Here is a 17,456-nt window from a genome sequence, read left to right as displayed (position 1 = left end):
AACACTGTTTTGCAAGGAGGGCACAGTTAAAATTTTCGAAATCCCTTAATCCCAGGCCACCTGCTCTCTTGGATTTACACATTTGATTCCACCCCACCCAGTGGATCTTGTTTTCCCTTGCCTGCTGACCCCACCAGAAGGCCCTTACCTGTTTGTCAAGTGCCTCTAGCAGTTGCTTTGGAAGCTTAAAAATACCCATGCTGTAGGTTGGTATGGCCTGGATAACTGATTTGATTAGAATCTCTTTTCCCGCTTGGGAAAGAAGCTTTGTTGTCCAACTACCTAGTTTGGCCTGCACTCTATCAAGAATTGCCTTTAGAGGCTTGGTTCTGGACCTCCCTACCAGTGCTGGTAATCCCAGATATTTCTCATAGGAGTTTGTCCCCCGAACCCCAGCAATACTTGTGACTATATCCCTGGTTTGTGCACTTGTATTCCTGCTGAAAAAGATTGATGTCTTTTCCTTGTTAAGCCTTTGACCCGATGCCCTTTCATAAGATTCCAAGAGGTGGAAGAGCTGGCTCCATTCAATGGAGTTGGCCTTGCAGAAAAGAAGAGAATCATCTGCAAAAAATAGGTGGTTTATATGCAGATGATTCTTCCTAATAGGCAGCCCCGAGATCAGTTTCCTTTCCTCTGCTTGGTTTAGGAGGCAGCTGAGGGCCTCTGAGCATAGAATGAAGAGGTAAGGGGAAAGAGGATCCCCTTGCCTTATGCCACGGGAGGGATAGAAAAACTTCTGAGGTTCCCCATTAACAATGAGAGAATAGGAGACTGTGGTGACACACTTCATTATCAAATCTATCCAACCTGCTGAGAATCCCATTTTTATCATGACAGATCTCAGGAAATGCCATTCTATCCTATCGTAGGCTTTGCTCATGTCCAATTTTAGGGCCATATACCCACTCCTTCCTGCTAATCTAGCCTTCATTGTGTGCAAGGCCTCAAAAGCTACAACTATGTTGTCTGTGATTAGTCTTCCAGGTACAAAGGCTGTCTGTGTAGGGGATATGATGCTAGGCAGGATTCTTTTCAATCTGTTTGCCAGTGTCTTTGCTATGATCTTGTAGAGGACGTTACAAAGGCTTATTGGCCTGAAATCTGTGGCTGAGATAGGATTCACCTTCTTGGGAATTAAAGCTATAAAAGTTTCATTGATCTTGTCTTCCCATTGTCCACCATTCAGAGCTTCTAGAGTGGCCTTGCAGACATGATGTCCAACTGTTGACCAGTAGTGTTGATAGAAGACAGCAGGGAAGCCATCAGGGCCCGGGGAGCCAATAGGATTCATGCTAAAGATGGCTTCCCTTACTTCTACTTCAGTAAAAGTGGCAGAAAGGCTTGCATTCATCTCCTCAGTTACCAGCTGCTTCATTGGGTTGAGACACTCTTCTGTGCCTGCTGGGTGAGAGGTGGAGAAGAGGGACTGAAAATAAAACTGGAAAACTTGACAAATAGAAGTGTGATCTTGGACTTCCTGGCCTGACTCTGAGAGAATCTTGGTGATGGTATTTGTTTTTTTCCTCTGACTAGAGCACTTATGAAAGTACTTAGTGTTGCGATCCCCATCTTTCAGCCAGGCTTGTTTTGCTCTTTGCTGCCATTTAAGGTTTTCTGCATCCATAAGATCATTAAGTTCTCTATTGATCAGTTTGATTTCCCCTTGAAGTTCCCCCTTGTTATCTCTCTTTAGTTGGTTCAGTAGCTCACTCTTCTCTTTTATGAGGGTTCCTTGGCCCCTAGAGGTGGTTCTGCTCCATGATTTAAGTTCCTTTGACAGCAGGCCAGTCCTCTTATGGTGCTAATCAGGTTGTTAGGGGATCTGGTGGAGGGTTGCCAGACTTTTTTGATGATTTCCTCACACTTTTCCTGTCTGGTCCAAGCTGATTCGAATCTGAAAATTCTGTTCCTCTTTCTAGAAGGGAATGGGTCTGTTTTCTGGACTAATAAGGGGCTATGATCAGATTGAGAGCAATCCAAATGAGTTACAGTAAAATTTCCAAAGAGGTTGATCCACTTGCTATTGCCACAGGCCCTGTCAAGCCTTTCCTTTGTGAAGTGTCTCCCTTCCCTATTGTTGGTCCAAGTGAATCTACTGCCACTAAACCCCAAATCAAAGAGGTTGCAGAAACTAAGAGTCTCCCTGAACTTCACCATCTGCCCATATGGTCTGTTGGAGGCCCCATACTTTTCCTTATAGTGGGTGATTTCGTTGAAATCACCAAGGCACATCCAAGGAGTGCTTGACTCTGGCTTAAGGGCCTTTAGTAGTTCCCAACTTTCATGTCTTTTGGCTGTAACTGGGTGGCCATAGAAGCCAGTTACCTGCCATTTTGTAGGTTCATTTTGAATTTTAATCAACACTGAGATATGCCAGTTAGTGAAGTTCTTGATTTCAGCATCCAATTGGTTATCCCATAGAAGGGCCAAGCCACCACTCCTCCCCCTACTGTCCACACAGAAGCAATTCTCGAATCCCAGTTTTAGTTTAATTCTTTCCATTTTCGCACTATTACACTTGGTTTCAGAAAGAAAAACCAAGTTGGGCTTTTTAACCTTCACCAGAAGGTGGAGTTCATGAACTGTACGAGGGTTCCCAAGCCCTCGACAGTTCCAGCTCATACAAATCATTGTTGGTGGTGGGGCTGCATAGCAGCCTCCACCATAACGGCTTGAGTTTGGCTCTGATCAAGCTTGAGCTGTGGCTTCATTCGTTTGTTGGCAATAGCCACCCGGGTACTGACCCTTTCCCTGAGTGGCCTCTTCCCCCTTAGTGGGAATGGAGGATCACTTATCACATTGGTAACATCAGAGAGAAGCAAAGGAGGGGCCCTTGCCTTCCTCTTCCAGGACTTGCTTTTTACATGTTTGACAATACCATTTTCTTTGTTTCCCTCGACATGTTCTGACAAAAGGGTATTTGGCTTGTGTATTTTGAGATTCAGTATAGGCGAGGTATCTTCAGAAACAATAGGAGTGCCTTTCGGAAGTAGGGGTGAAGTGTGGAGTTGGCTTACCTGTTTTGGAGGGAGGTCAGAGTCCTTATGAAAGCTGTCTTTTCTTTGTGTAAGAGCCTCCTGCAAGTTGCACCTCCATGGGTCTTTGGTAGTCCGAGGGGATTCAAAATCTTCTAAATGCTGGTCCTCCCTTACCTCACGTGGAGGGTTGACTTCCATGAGGACTGTTCCTTCTGCCAGAGTAGGTTCCTCGGTTGTTGGCCTTGATGTTGACATGCCTTCCCCATACCGTGGGCTATTACCCCCTTCCTCCCCCATGTGCTGTTGCCAGGCGGAACTATGGTGGTCCTGGTCCCAAATACCACCATATTTTTTCAGGAAGGCACCTCTTGGAGAGAAAGGACTGGCTCTCAGCCATTGACCGTATTGAGCTTTAGAAAAGTTCTCTGATTCTCTGTTTGGACAACTTCCATTGACATGCATGAAGAGGCCACACTTAAAACAGAACATGGGAAGACGTTCATATTTAAATGGTAACCAGTGTTGCTTGTTTCCAAATTTGAGGAACCGCCCCCTGGGAATCGGCTTCTTGACATTCACTTCAGCTTTGACTCTTAGAAAGCTACCCCATCCGTAGCCTTCTGTATCAACTTCAACTTCAAGGATCTTCCCAACTCCTGACCCCACAGTCACACCTGTTTCTTTGTTCATCCCAGCAAATGGCAGGTTATGAATTTGGAACCAGAAAGGTTCGTACTGGAACTGTACTTCTGAGATGGTTAATGCACCCTCAAACTCTTTTAAGCAGACTAGATGACGATCGAAAGACCACGGCCTTCCTTTTAGTATCTTCTGTTTGTCTGAGACCAGTTGCATCTCTATGAGAAACTGGTTGGTTCCCAGATCTCTAAACGTGACCCATCCCTCGGTTTTCCACATCTTTGACATCGTTTCTTTGAATGCTTCCTTATTAGCTGTTCTGTCATTAAGGATCATGGCTAGAAGACAGAGTTCACCTTTTGCATCAGTTAGGGACACTAATTCCTCAGACAGAGTGATTTCCTTTTGTTCTTCATCCGTTAGCTTCAGAGATTCCCAACTTCTTGCTAAATCTTCCGCCATTGTTGCACCTCTACAGGCCTTGACCTTAGAGACAATACCAGAACCTGTCCAAAGACTAGCCTGGGAGAAACCTCACCCTGCGTTGAGGAGAGGACCTGTTGAATTTAACTTGATTCAAAATATTCAAGTTGAGATCAAAATTCTTTTTTATATTTTGTTCAAGTTCGATTCAATAAGTTAAATTCTTAATTTAAATTTGAGCTCAAGTTTGTCCTACAAATAAGTTCGAGTCAAGCCGAGCTCGAACTTGAATTATTTTTTAATAAAATTTAATAATAAATAAAATAAATAAAGAAATAAAATAAAAAAATTAATATTAAATTTATACAACTAATAAGTATAACCTTTATTGAATTATAAAATTTTTAAAAATTTATAAATAATTAATATTTAACTAGTTGTTATCTAAAATAATAATATATTATACGCATATATATATTATTAATACATACACTTAATATGATAGCATATATTTATTTCATATATAGTTCTCACATACTAGTATACAAAATTATTAAATTTTATCGACTAATTATTATATAAATTATAAAATATACATATGAAGTATATTCACTATACAGACATAAGTACTTAGATTACATATTATATATTTAATTATAAAAGTACTATGCTTATATTAATAGCTAATATATATTATATATATACTTGTATATGTATATATACATAGGTGTATGTATATATTTATCAATATATAAATAAGTTTTAATCGAACGAGCCTAAACAAGTCTTAACTGCTTCGAATCGAGTTTTGTCGGGTATGTATCATTTACAAATCGAACAGGTATCTGCTTTCACAAACGAGTATTTTTTTTCACGAATCGAGTTCGATTTGAGTTTGATTGAGCAAGTACCGACCAAGTTATCGAACAGACTACTTCATTTACCGTCCTACTTGAGTATGTAGAGAGCATCCGCAGCTAGCAATAGTTGCATGCAGTTGGCCCGAAGACCAACTAGTACATAAATGTTACCATTCCATGCCATCAATGTTACACCAAAAATACTTGTGAGGATGATATCTCCGGTACTTTTCTCCATCATCTTTTCTCTCCTCCTAATTTCATCCTCCCATTCTGCTGTGCAAGACTTCTGTGTCGCTGACTTCACAGCTCCTGCTACGCATGCAAGAAGCCTGCAGAGGTGGCGGTGGATGGTTTTATTTTCTCTGGCTTCCGCATTCCAGGCAACACCTCTAACTTCCTTAAAACCGGGGTGATCCGAGCATTTGCCGCACAGTTTCCTGGTTTAAACGGCCTTGGGATTTCTATGATTCGTGCGGACGTGGAGGTTGGGGGAGTTGTGCCATTACACATACATCCTGGAGGTTCAGAAGTCCTTCATGTTGTGAAAGGAAAAATGTTGGCTGCGTTCATTTCCACAGCCAATAAAGTTTACATCTGTTGGAGTATAGCATCCAAGATTGAGCAAATGGAATTGAAGTCTAAGGCAGTAGCAGCAGCAGCACGTGTTAAATTAAAAGAAGAAGAAGAGTCAGTTAGTTAGTTAGTTAGTTAGTCATTTTAGTCATTTTACTTTCTTTCTGCTCTTATATAAACAGAGTTTTATTTTGTAATCATTCAATTCAGTCAATACAAGTCTCAGTTTCAAGTTTTCTCTCTTGTCTCGAGTTCATGATCTTGATTTCATCTGAAACTCAACATGGTATCAGATTGAAAATACTCTTGCTTCTGCAATCTTTATATCAAATTTCACTTCCTGATACAATTACAAACATCTTCATCCCGAAATCTTTGTAATCTCTAAATCATAATTTTCTTGCATTTCTTGGAAATTTCCAAGAATGAATTCTGATGATGATGTATCTGTTCATTCTTCTCATCTTCGTCAAAATCCTTCGGATGATTCCTCTAGTCCATACTACTTGCATCCAAGTGATAATCCTGGTGCATTGCTGGTTTCAGAAATATTTGTTGGCAATAATTACATTGCCTGGAGTCGAGCCATCATCATTGCCTTAACTGTCAAGAACAAAGCTGCGTTTATTGATGGATCAATCCTTGCTCCTCCTGCTGATCAACATGTTCTCCACACTGCTTGGCTTAGAGCCAATAATCTGGTACTTTCTTGGCTTATGAACTCCATATCGAAAGAAATCAGAAGTAGTCTTCTTTATGTTGCTTCTGCTGTCGATTTATGGAATGAATTGAAAACCAGATATTTGAGAAGTGATGGTCCTAGAGTTTTTCATCTTGAAAAATCTCTCAGTTCCATCACTCAAGGTTCTTTAACAATTACTGAATACTTCAGTTCTTTTAAGACACTTTGGGATGAATATCTCAACTACAGACCCTTTCCTACTTGTAGCTGTGGAAAGATGGCTTCGTGCACCTGCAACCTATTTGATTTTCTTCTTATGAGACAACAGTCTGATTATGTTTTAAAATTTTTAGTTGGTCTCAATGACTCTTATGCCTCAATAAGGAGTCAATTACTTCTCTGTTCTCCATTGCCAAGCATGGCAAAGGTATTTTCTTTGCTGATTCAAGAAGAAAGTCAAAGACAGTTAAATAATTCTGTTGATCATGAAACTCATGCTCTGTTGGTCAAACAAGTTAATCACCAGCCTAAGTTCTTGAAAGACAAGTCAAAGAGGTCCTCTCTATACTGTACTCACTGTGGATACAATGGACACACTGTGGAGAAGTGTTTTCAGTTGCATGGATATCCCCCTGGTTGGACTGGACCCAAAGGCAAGCGATATTCACCTACTGTAAATGCAGCTATCTCAAATGAAGAGGTCTATATTACCAACAGCAATGAGAACCAAAAGTTTTCTTTAACTCATGAGGAATTTACCAAACTTTTAGCACTTGCTAATTCAAATCCTTCACTGCCTCAAACAAACCTCACACCAGCTGTGAATCTTGCCACTTCTAATTTCTCTGGTAACTTTCTAAACTCTTCTTGTTTTTCTGTTTCTTCAATCCAAGAACATGAAATTTCATGGATATTAGACACTGGTGCAACAGATCATATGATCTGTTCACCTCTTCTATATTCTTTTACACCTAAGCCTATTAATACTCTTATTAACCTACCTAATGGCCAATCTGTTTCTGCCAATTATATTGGCACCATTTGCCTCTCTGACACATTATCTTTAAATAATGTGTTATGTGTCCCTAGTTTTTCTTTCAACTCGCTTTCTATCTCAAAACTAACCAAAGATACTAATATCTCTGTTTCCTTCTTTAACTCTTATTGCCTTTTACAGGACCAATCAGCAAAGAGGATGATTGGGATTGCTCATGAAAAACATGGACTTTACCACTTCAAACAAGTTACTACCTGCACCAAGAATAAGTTTCATTCTCTACCATTTGCTTCAGCTATTACCCAATAACATTTAGATATCTGGCATAACAGATTAGGACATGTTTCTATTTCTAGATTACCTTTTCTCAGACAATTAGAACCTTCTATATCTCTTGATTCGAATAATGTTTGTGATACATGTCATTTTGCAAAGCAAAGAAAGCTCTCTTTCCCTGTTTCTCAGACACATTCAAATAAAATTTTTGATTTGATACATTGTGACATCTGGGGACCCTTTGGTGTTGTATCTTATTCTGGCTTCAGATTTTTCCTTACAATAGTTGATGATCACACACGATGTGTTTGGGTATATATGCTCAAAGCTAAGTCTGAAGTTCCTTCCATCTTAAAAACATTCTGTAAAATGGTAGAAACACAATTTAATGTTTCTGTCAAAGCTCTCAGATCAGACAATGGATCTGAATTTCTTATTCCTCAATTCTATCATGATAAAGGTATATTACATCAAAAGAGCTGTGTAGAAACTCCACAACAAAATGGTGTTGTGGAGAGGAAGCATCAGCACCTACTAAACACTGCTCGAGCTCTAATGTTCCAAGCAAATCTCCCTCTAACTTTTTGGAGTGATTGTGTGTTGACAGCAGCACACATCATAAATAGAATCCCTACTCCTCTCCTTAGAAATAAAACACCTTTTGAAATGCTCTTCAATAAAGCTCCTAATCTTTCCCATTTAAAAGTATTCGGATGTCTTTGCTTTGCATCAACTCTTTCAAATCACAGGCAAAAATTTGATTCAAGGGCTTTAAAGTGTTTATTCTTAGGATATCCTTCTGATATCAAAGGATACAAATTGTTAGATCTAAACACAAACAGAACATTCATTTCAAGGAATGTCATATTCCATGAAAGTCATTTTCCTTTTAAAGTCTTACCATCTAATTCCGAGGCTCATTCTTTTCTATTTCCACCAAATACTTCTGTTTCAGATTTTTCTTCCCTTTTTCCTAATACTCCCTCAAATCCATTTTCAAATACATCAAATCCAACAATTCAACAAATGGAAAGCACAGAAACACTGACTGTACCAAATAGTCAGAATCCTATGCTGCATAATGAATCAACCCTCAATATTGAATCAACTCTCAATATTGACCCAATTCTCAATACTGAATCTTCCAGTGATCAACATTCTCACAACATTGATCACTCTCAACAGCTCAGAAAATCTTCAAGAATGAAACAAACACCTATCTACTTGCAGGATTATTTTTGTGGTTCTGTCCAAAATGTTGTACAAGCAAACTTCTCATCTCCTCATGCTGCTTGTTCTTCTAACAAAGGTATTCTCTATCCTATCTCTGAGTTTATATCCACAACTAGACTGTCTTCATCTCATAAAGCATTTCTAGCCTCAATTTCTGCTTCTCAAGAACCCAAAACCTTTAAACAAGCTGTCCAAATACCTGAATGGCAAGCTGCTATGCAAAAAGAAATAAATGCCTTAGAGTTAAATAAGACTTGGGAACTTGTTACTCTTCCTAAAAATAAACAGACCATAGGCTGCAAGTGGGTTTTTCGAATTAAATATAAAGTAGATGGCACTATAGAGAGACACAAGGCTAGATTGGTTGCTAAAGGCTACAATCAACAAGAGGGATTGGATTTTTTTGACGCTTTTTCTCCAGTAGCAAAGATTACTTCCATTCGATTAATCCTAGCCATAGCTGCCATTAAAAATTGGCATCTTCACCAACTAGATGTAAATAATGCTTTTTTACATGGTGACTTATATGAGGAGGTTTATATGAAATTACCTCCTGGTATGGCTCAAAAGGGAGAAAACAAAGTTTGCAAACTTCTCAAAAGTCTTTATGGCTTAAAACAAGCTAGTAGACAATGGTTTGAAAAATTGTCCAAGGCTTTGCTTCAATATGGTTTTGTTCAAGGTACTTCAGATTCTTCTTTGTTCATCAAGAAATCTGAATCATCTTTCCTAGCTATACTGGTCTATGTGGATGATGTCTTACTGGCTAGTGATAGTTTGATTGAAATTCAACTACTCAAAGATTTCTTACATCACCAATTCACAATTAAAGACTTGGGAGAACTCAAATATTTCCTTGGCTTGGAGGTGGCAAGGTCCAAGAATGGAATCTCAATTTGCCAAAGGAAATATGCTCTTGATATACTTCAAGATACTGGCATGCTTGCTGCCAAGCCTGCTACATTCCCAATGGAATCCAATCTAAAGCTCACTGCAACAGATTTTGTTTTGTATGATGATCCATCAGCTTACAGAAGAATGATTGGAAGATTGTTATATTTAACTCTCACCAGACCTGATCTTACCTATTCAGTTCAAGTCTTAAGTCAGTTCCTTTCCAAGCCAGCAATCAGTCATTATCAGGCAGCCACTAGAGTTCTTAGATATTTGAAAGCAACACCAGGACAAGGATTATTTTTTCCCTCATCATCAGACTTGCAACTGAAAGCCTTTTCAGACAGTGACTGGGCAGGGTGTATTGACACTCGAAAAAGTGTCACAGGGTTTGCTATCTTCTTAGGCAACTCACTGGTTTCATGGAAAAGCAAGAAACAGGCAACAATAAGCAGATCATCTGCAGAGGCAGAGTATCGGGCCATTGCATCAACCACCTGTGAGATTCAATGGCTTATTTATGCCTTGCAAGATTTGGGAATTAATCATTCTCAACCAACAATGCTGTATACAGACAGCAAGGCAGCCTTATCCATAGCAACAAATCCTGTTCAGCATGAGAGGACAAAGCACATAGAAATCGATTGTCACCTTATCAGAGAAAAATTGCAACAAAAAGTCATCAAGCTATTTCATATTCCTTCAAGGTTGCAGCTGGCAGACATATTGACAAAACCCCTTGGTTCTCTACTTTTTCATCACACATTACGCAAGATGAACATCATTAATATCCATGTTCATCTTGAGGGGGGGTGTTGGAGTATAGCATCCAAGATTGAGCAAATGGAATTGAAGTCTAAGGCAGCAGCAACAGCAGCACGTGTTAAATTAAAAGAAGAAGAAGAGTCAGTTAGTTAGTTAGTTAGTTAGTCATTTTAGTCATTTTACTTTCTTTCTGCTCTTATATAAACAGAGTTTTATTTTGTAATCATTCAATTCAGTCAATACAAGTCTCAGTTTCAAGTTTTCTCTCTTGTCTCGAGTTCATGATCTTGATTTCATCTGAAACTCAACAACATCAAGACTCTTAAGAAGTGTGATATTATGGTTTTCCCTCTAAGAAGTGTGATATTATGGTTTTCCCTCAAGGATAACTGCACTTCTCACTGAATGCCGGACGTTCTCGAGTTCTTCTATTTGCTAGCTTCAGTAGTGCAAACCCAGGCATCCAGCTTGTGCCCAACGCTTTGTTTCAAAACGACTTACCCACCGAAGTGATAGCGGCAACTACTTTCCTCGACACTGCGCGCTCAGATTAAGAAGCTTAAAGCCATTCTTGGTGGAACTGATTAAGTTGATCTATGCCTTGTAGTGTCTATTAAATAATAAGTGTCATGTTGTACGTGATAAGGTAAATGTTCGTACTTCGTTGTGTTCTATTTGGTTTGTTTATTTAAGATGATCGAATGATTCCAAGTCATCAAATATTAGAAAAAATAAGAAATTAAATGAGGAAATATGCAACTTTTTATGTACTTTTTGCTCTAATTAATTTTTTACGTACAATGCTGTATATCAGCTTCGGATAAATATTTGAGTATCATAGATTCATACAGGTAAACGTATTTGAAAAATGTGATTGGAAATAGCTAGCTAGCTTTAAGAGATAAGAAATTATTTTTAATTCTATCCGCTACTAAATACCGTCGCTCATCCAACTTACATTCTATGTGAGACTCATACCGTCGCTCTCTCTCTCTCTCTCTAGAGAACAAAGCCGATAGTCCTCCTAAGAGGGAGGAGGGAGCCTCGGCTCCCCCTCCTTCCCATCCCTCCGATTACTCGTCTTTGGGTTAGATCGTTTTAGTCCTAATAATAAGGCTGGAGGTGGTTGTTTTATCGGTGGATTTAGGCCTTTTTGGTGTATCTCTCACGCAGTGGTATTTCTGTGTTTGGTGTTTATTTGGCCTCCGAAGCTGGGTATCGGCATAAGATCGTGAGCTTTGTTCTCATCTTGGAAAGCAGAGGTTTGTTCACGTCCGGGATGGTTGAACCGAAGCATGCTTCGCCGGACTATTTTAAGGACGTATGCTGAGCACATTCGCCGGACTGGGAGACTGGACTAACGGCGGCATGAGGGCGTAGTTGCTTGCGAGTGGACTGTGGTAGTCGTTTGTGAGTGGACCGTTGATGGCTTGCAAAATTTCATATTGCAGATTTTACAAGTTCGCTCGAGCGGAGGCTTTTGGCCGCTCGAGCGAATTCAGGCAGATTCAAACGCTCGACTGCCGCTCGACAGGGAGCTCGAGCGGGTTGCTGAAAAATGAAGATCGCTCGAGCAGAGACATTGGCCGCTCGAGCGAAATCAGGCAGAGTCGAACGCTCGACGCGCGCTCGACACCCCGCTCGAGCGAACATCGTATTTTGACAGATTTTAGTTTTTCTGCCGTGGGACCATATAAAAGCCGTTTTTCACTCTAGAGCCGAGAGTTTTGACTGGAGAACACTCTTTGGGAGAGAAAAACATAGCTAGAGGGATTCAAATCTTTTGTTTTGGAGACGGAATTCCAATTTCTTGCACGTACGTTGGATTCATACACGAGCACGGACGGGAGAAAAGCGTTGAATCGTTCCCTTGAGCTTTTGACGAAGAGTTGAGGCTGCAAGGAGGATTTTTCAGTGTTTATTTTCTTCTTCCCATCTTCTCAGAACAATTATGGTGAATTCGTTTATGTTGAATTCCATTTCTAGCATGAGCTAAATTTTCTTTATTCTAGGAAAACGATGTAACCTATTTCCAAACTATGCTTGTTTGTCCATGCTAATTTAATGCAATTCTCTCTTTGTTTATCTGATTTATTCTGAGTTTAATGCTTCTAATTAACTGGCCATTGATTAGATGATTATTAATCTTGTGATTTGCTATCGAAAGAGGGAATCATAGGGTAAATCTTGGATATTTCAGCATAGGTAAGTATAGAGATCGAAAGACTTGTATGAACCTGTGTAGTAATTAAATCATTGGTTTTATTGCGTTCTTGATTATTTAATTTGCATACTCTTGTGTGAATTGATAAACTAGAATCACTTCCAATTGACTATCGAAAGAGGCTTTTGGATGAATTAGAGATTTGCTAATAGACAAAAGAGGTGGATGAGAAAAGCATAGTGAAGAATTATGGTGAAATCGATTTCCTAGAAGTTTTCTTCCCTATTGAATTTGATCTTTGAAAGTCAGTTTTATTTTCTTTGCTTATTTCTCTTTGAGTTGATCTAGTTTTATTTGCAACTACAAAAACCTTAGCGATTCCTCTAGATAAAATTGAGATTAGTATAATTTTGGTATTTGGCAAGAGTAAGGTACCAATCCCTGAGGACGATACTCTTCTTACCACTTTATTATAAAACTACGATACTGTGCACTTGCAGTTTTGCACCGGTCAAGTTTTTGGCGCCGTTGCCGGGGATTGATTTATTCTTATTCTTTTTGTCAATATCGATACAAAGTAATCTTGGTTTTAATTTAGAATTTTGTTTTAATTTGTTCTACAGGTGTGTTTTTGACATTGGATGCGCCGTACTAGATCTCGTGACATTATTCCTGTTGATCCGGAGATTGAAAGAACTCTTAGATCACTAAGAAGAAATAAGATACTAGCTATGGCTGAAGAAGATCGTGAGGTACTACCATGCACCTTGAAGGACTATGTGCGGCCAGTTGTGAATGGAAATTACTCGAGCATAATGCGCCAGCCAATCAATGCCAACAACTTTGAGCTCAAACCAGCTTTGATTAGCATGGTGCAGCAGGCTCAATTCAGCGGATCGCCACTGGATGATCCCAATATTCATTTGGCTATGTTTTTGGAGATTTGTGACACTGTGAAGATCAATGGTGTTACTGAAGACACCATTAGACTGAGATTGTTTCCTTTCTCTTTGAGGGACAAGGCTAGAGGTTGGCTACAATCTCTACAACCGGGAAGCATTGTTAGTTGGCAGGACATGGCTGAGAGGTTTCTTGCTAAATTCTTTCCTCCTGCAAAAACAGCCCAACTCAGGAGTGAGATTGGCCAGTTCAAGCAAAATGATTTTGAGTCACTCTATGAAGCATGGGAGAGGTATAAAGACTTGGTTCGACGTTGCCCACAACATGGATTGCCAGATTGGTTGCAAGTTCAGATGTTCTATAATGGGTTAAATGGGCAAACTCGAACTATAGTTGATGCTGCTTCTGGTGGAACTTTGATGTCGAAGACAGCTGAAGGTGCTACTGCACTTTTGGAGGAAATGGCCTCAAACAACTATCAATGGCCAACTGAGAGGACTTTGGCTAAGAAGGTTGCTGGAATTCATGACTTGGAGCCTATAGCAGCCCTTTCAGCTCAAGTAGCTACTCTATCTCATCAGATTTCAGCCTTGACAACACAAAGGATACCACAAAGTACAGAATATGTAGCATCTACAAGTATGATAGTTCCAAGCAATGAGGCGAGTCAAGAACAAGTTCAATATGTCAACAATCGGAACTACAACTATCGTGGTAATCCTATGCCAAATTACTATCATCCAGGGCTTAGAAATCATGAGAATTTGTCATATGGAAATACCAAGAATGTGTTGCTATCGAAAGAGGGAATCATAGGGTAAATCTTGGATATTTCAGCATAGGTAAGTATAGAGATCGAAAGACTTGTATGAACCTGTGTAGTAATTAAATCATTGGTTTTATTGCGTTCTTGATTATTTAATTTGCATACTCTTGTGTGAATTGATAAACTAGAATCACTTCCAATTGACTATCGAAAGAGGCTTTTGGATGAATTAGAGATTTGCTAATAGACAAAAGAGGTTTAAGTTAAATTAGCTGGATGAGAAAAGCATAGTGAAGAATTATGGTGAAATCGATTTCCTAGAAGTTTTCTTCCCTATTGAATTTGATCTTTGAAAGTCAGTTTTATTTTCTTTGCTTATTTCTCTTTGAGTTGATCTAGTTTTATTTGCAACTACAAAAACCTTAGCGATTCCTCTAGATAAAATTGAGATTAGTATAATTTTGGTATTTGGCAAGAGTAAGGTACCAATCCCTGAGGACGATACTCTTCTTACCACTTTATTATAAAACTACGATACTGTGCACTTGCAGTTTTGCACCGGTCAACCGTGCTTTCCGGAGTCGCGTGCGAATGAACCGTGAAGATCTAAAACCGAAGCATGCTGCGCTGGACTTTTTATGGACGATTTCTGAAGCATGCCGAGCAGATACACCGGACTGGGGCAAGACTGGGCAAACGGCGGCATGAGGTGCAGAGGAAGATGAAGGGGTCTCGGCGGGGGAAGATGTAGAGGAAGGAATGAGGAGATACGGGTGGCGGCGGCAGTTTATTTTTGGAAACCCTAACGGGTTTGGGCCGGGCCCCCACTAGCACTTAGTCTGGGCTTTTGTCTCAGGCTGGGCCATTTGATTTTACAGCCCATAAGCCAGTTTTATTTATTTTTTTGAATTTGTTTTGTTTGTTTAGTTTAGTTTAGTTTTTTAATAAAAAAGTAATGGGTTTGTGTCCCACTCCTCTTTTGGAGGAAGAATGTGGGTGTTAGTCCTACTCCCCCTTTGGAGGAAGGTAGGTGTTTGTACTCTTCCTCATTGGGAGGAGAGAGTGTGGTAGTACTCCTCCTCCTTGGGAGGATGGAGCGTGTGTACCTCTCTTCTTTGGAAGAAAGGTCGTTAGCTCTGTTTTGACAGAGCGCTTTCTCTTTTGACTGCAGTCAAGAGAGAAGGTGTAGAAGTTTAGACAATGTCCGTCACAAAGAACTTTGTTGACGGGGAAGCTCCTGAGCAGTTGCGTTAGTTGACTTATAGTCTGGTTTTCCTGTATTGATAAGTCACAGTTGTAACTTCGTTTATGAATGAATGTAGTGAAGCATATTCCCATCAAAAAAAAAAAATTCTATCCTCTACTTATTTTCTTCGTTTAACAAAAAGATACGTGTTCTTTTAGTTTAAATTCAAAGATAAAATGAGAAGATTTTAGATGAAAGTTGAATAAAATATTATTAAAATATTATTTTTAAATATTATTATTGTTTTAAGATTTGAAAAAATTGAATTAAGACTTGAAAAAATTGAATTGTTTATTATATTTGATATGAAAATTAGAAAAAATTATAATGACAAAATAAGATGAGATCAATAAAAATATAAACTTCCAACCAGTCAGTTTACTACAACAAAATTGAGATTTAATGATGCTTTAGAATTGGTGACAGTCCCCAAACTATTACAAAAATCAGTTTTTGTGACGGTTTCACTAAATCTAGATGATAATTCATCTAACGTTCGAATATAGGCAAATTTATATTCTAAAGTTATATGGACGTTTGAACATTAAAAATGTTTATGTGCAAACGTAATTTTTTTAGCACCAATGTTCGAACGTTAATCAGTGATGTTTGAACGTTAGTGGGTAAAGTTCGAACGTTGGATAGAGTATTTAGTAAATATGATTATAATTTAAATTTTATGTAGCTTTTAAATAAAATAATGCATTCTTTGTGAAAGATTATTACAAATTTAAAGAGATTGAACTTTGAAGCGCAATGATTTAATATTAAAATTGGATAAGCTAACTGTAGTATATTATATACTTTATATATAATATATAATACACTATATTATATACTAGTTAAGTATATAATATATATTATATATATAGTCTAGTACCATATACTATATATATATAGTCTAGTATATATTATATAATATATATAGTATATATATACTCATATATTATATATATAGTCATTACATATAATATATAATATACAATATATTATATAGTTAATATATTAATATTATATATAGTTAATATACTATATATATTATTATATATAGTATATTATATATTATTTATAATAATAGTGTACATTTCTTTCACATACGTTCGAACGTTAAAAAATGCAGGAAATTTTTCACTCATTTTTAAATAACATTCGAATGTTAAATTTTAACTTCACACGTTAATTTTTAAATATTTGAACATATATGCATATAAGTTCGAACGTGAAAAAATACAGAAAATTTTCCACTCATTTTTTAATAACGTTCAAACATTAAAATTTAACATTTGAACGTTACTTTTTAAACTTTCGAACATGAAAACATGTAGAAAAATTTCCACTCATTTTTAAATAACGTCGAACGTTAAAATTTAACATTCGAATGTTACTTTTTAAACATTCGAACGTCATATCAAATTAGAGTGGTTTTAATGAATAAATACATGGGAGGAAGCAGAATCATTTCTCCTGCTTCTCTCGTGCATGAAAGAGAGAGCAAGGGTGAGAGAGGGTTGTGGGTTAGAGAGAGAGTGTGTGTTAGAGTGAGAGAGGGTTAGAGAGAGAGTAGAGTGAGAGAGGATTAATATTTTTGCTCTCTCCATTGATTTTGGTAAGGAAAAACTCTTCTTTCCTTTAAATGTTTTGCAATTTTATGATATTTATTTTGTGTTTTTTTTTATATATATGTCTTTAACTAGCTAGTGTTGTGATTTTTTTGAAGAATTGGTTATTGTGACTTGTTCAAAACTTGTGATTTGTAAGAGGATACTATGAGTGATAGGTATATTTCTAAACTTTATTAACATGTTTATATATTTTGTTCCGCTTTTATTGTGGATAATGATGAATATTTTGATGTGTATAATGTGAGTTGATTGTGGATTTGGAACGATTAGATATGGGTATAATATTGTGAGTTGAGTAGTGAATTTTGATTGTATATATTGTGAATATGTTCTGAATTGGATATTATTGATGAATTAGAAGGAATTGAATTGTTTATGTTAATGAATTAGAAGTAAATCTTTGTGGTATGGATTATGTAATATATTGAATTA

General features: G+C 37.9%; 1 non-coding gene across 1 annotated transcript; it reads right to left on the bottom strand.

Annotated features, from left to right (window-relative positions):
• Positions 1 to 13,614: 13,614 nt before the first annotated feature.
• LOC122308553 lies at positions 13,615 to 13,721 on the bottom strand. The gene has a single exon (XR_006242074.1). It is a non-coding gene; the product is annotated as a small nucleolar RNA R71 (small nucleolar RNA).
• Between the last annotated feature and the right edge of the window lie 3,735 nt (positions 13,722 to 17,456).

The sequence above is a fragment of the Carya illinoinensis genome, chromosome 4, assembly GCF_018687715.1.
Source record: "Carya illinoinensis cultivar Pawnee chromosome 4, C.illinoinensisPawnee_v1, whole genome shotgun sequence".
Classification (NCBI taxonomy): domain Eukaryota; kingdom Viridiplantae; phylum Streptophyta; class Magnoliopsida; order Fagales; family Juglandaceae; genus Carya; species Carya illinoinensis.
This window is presented reverse-complemented; position numbering and strand designations above follow the sequence as displayed.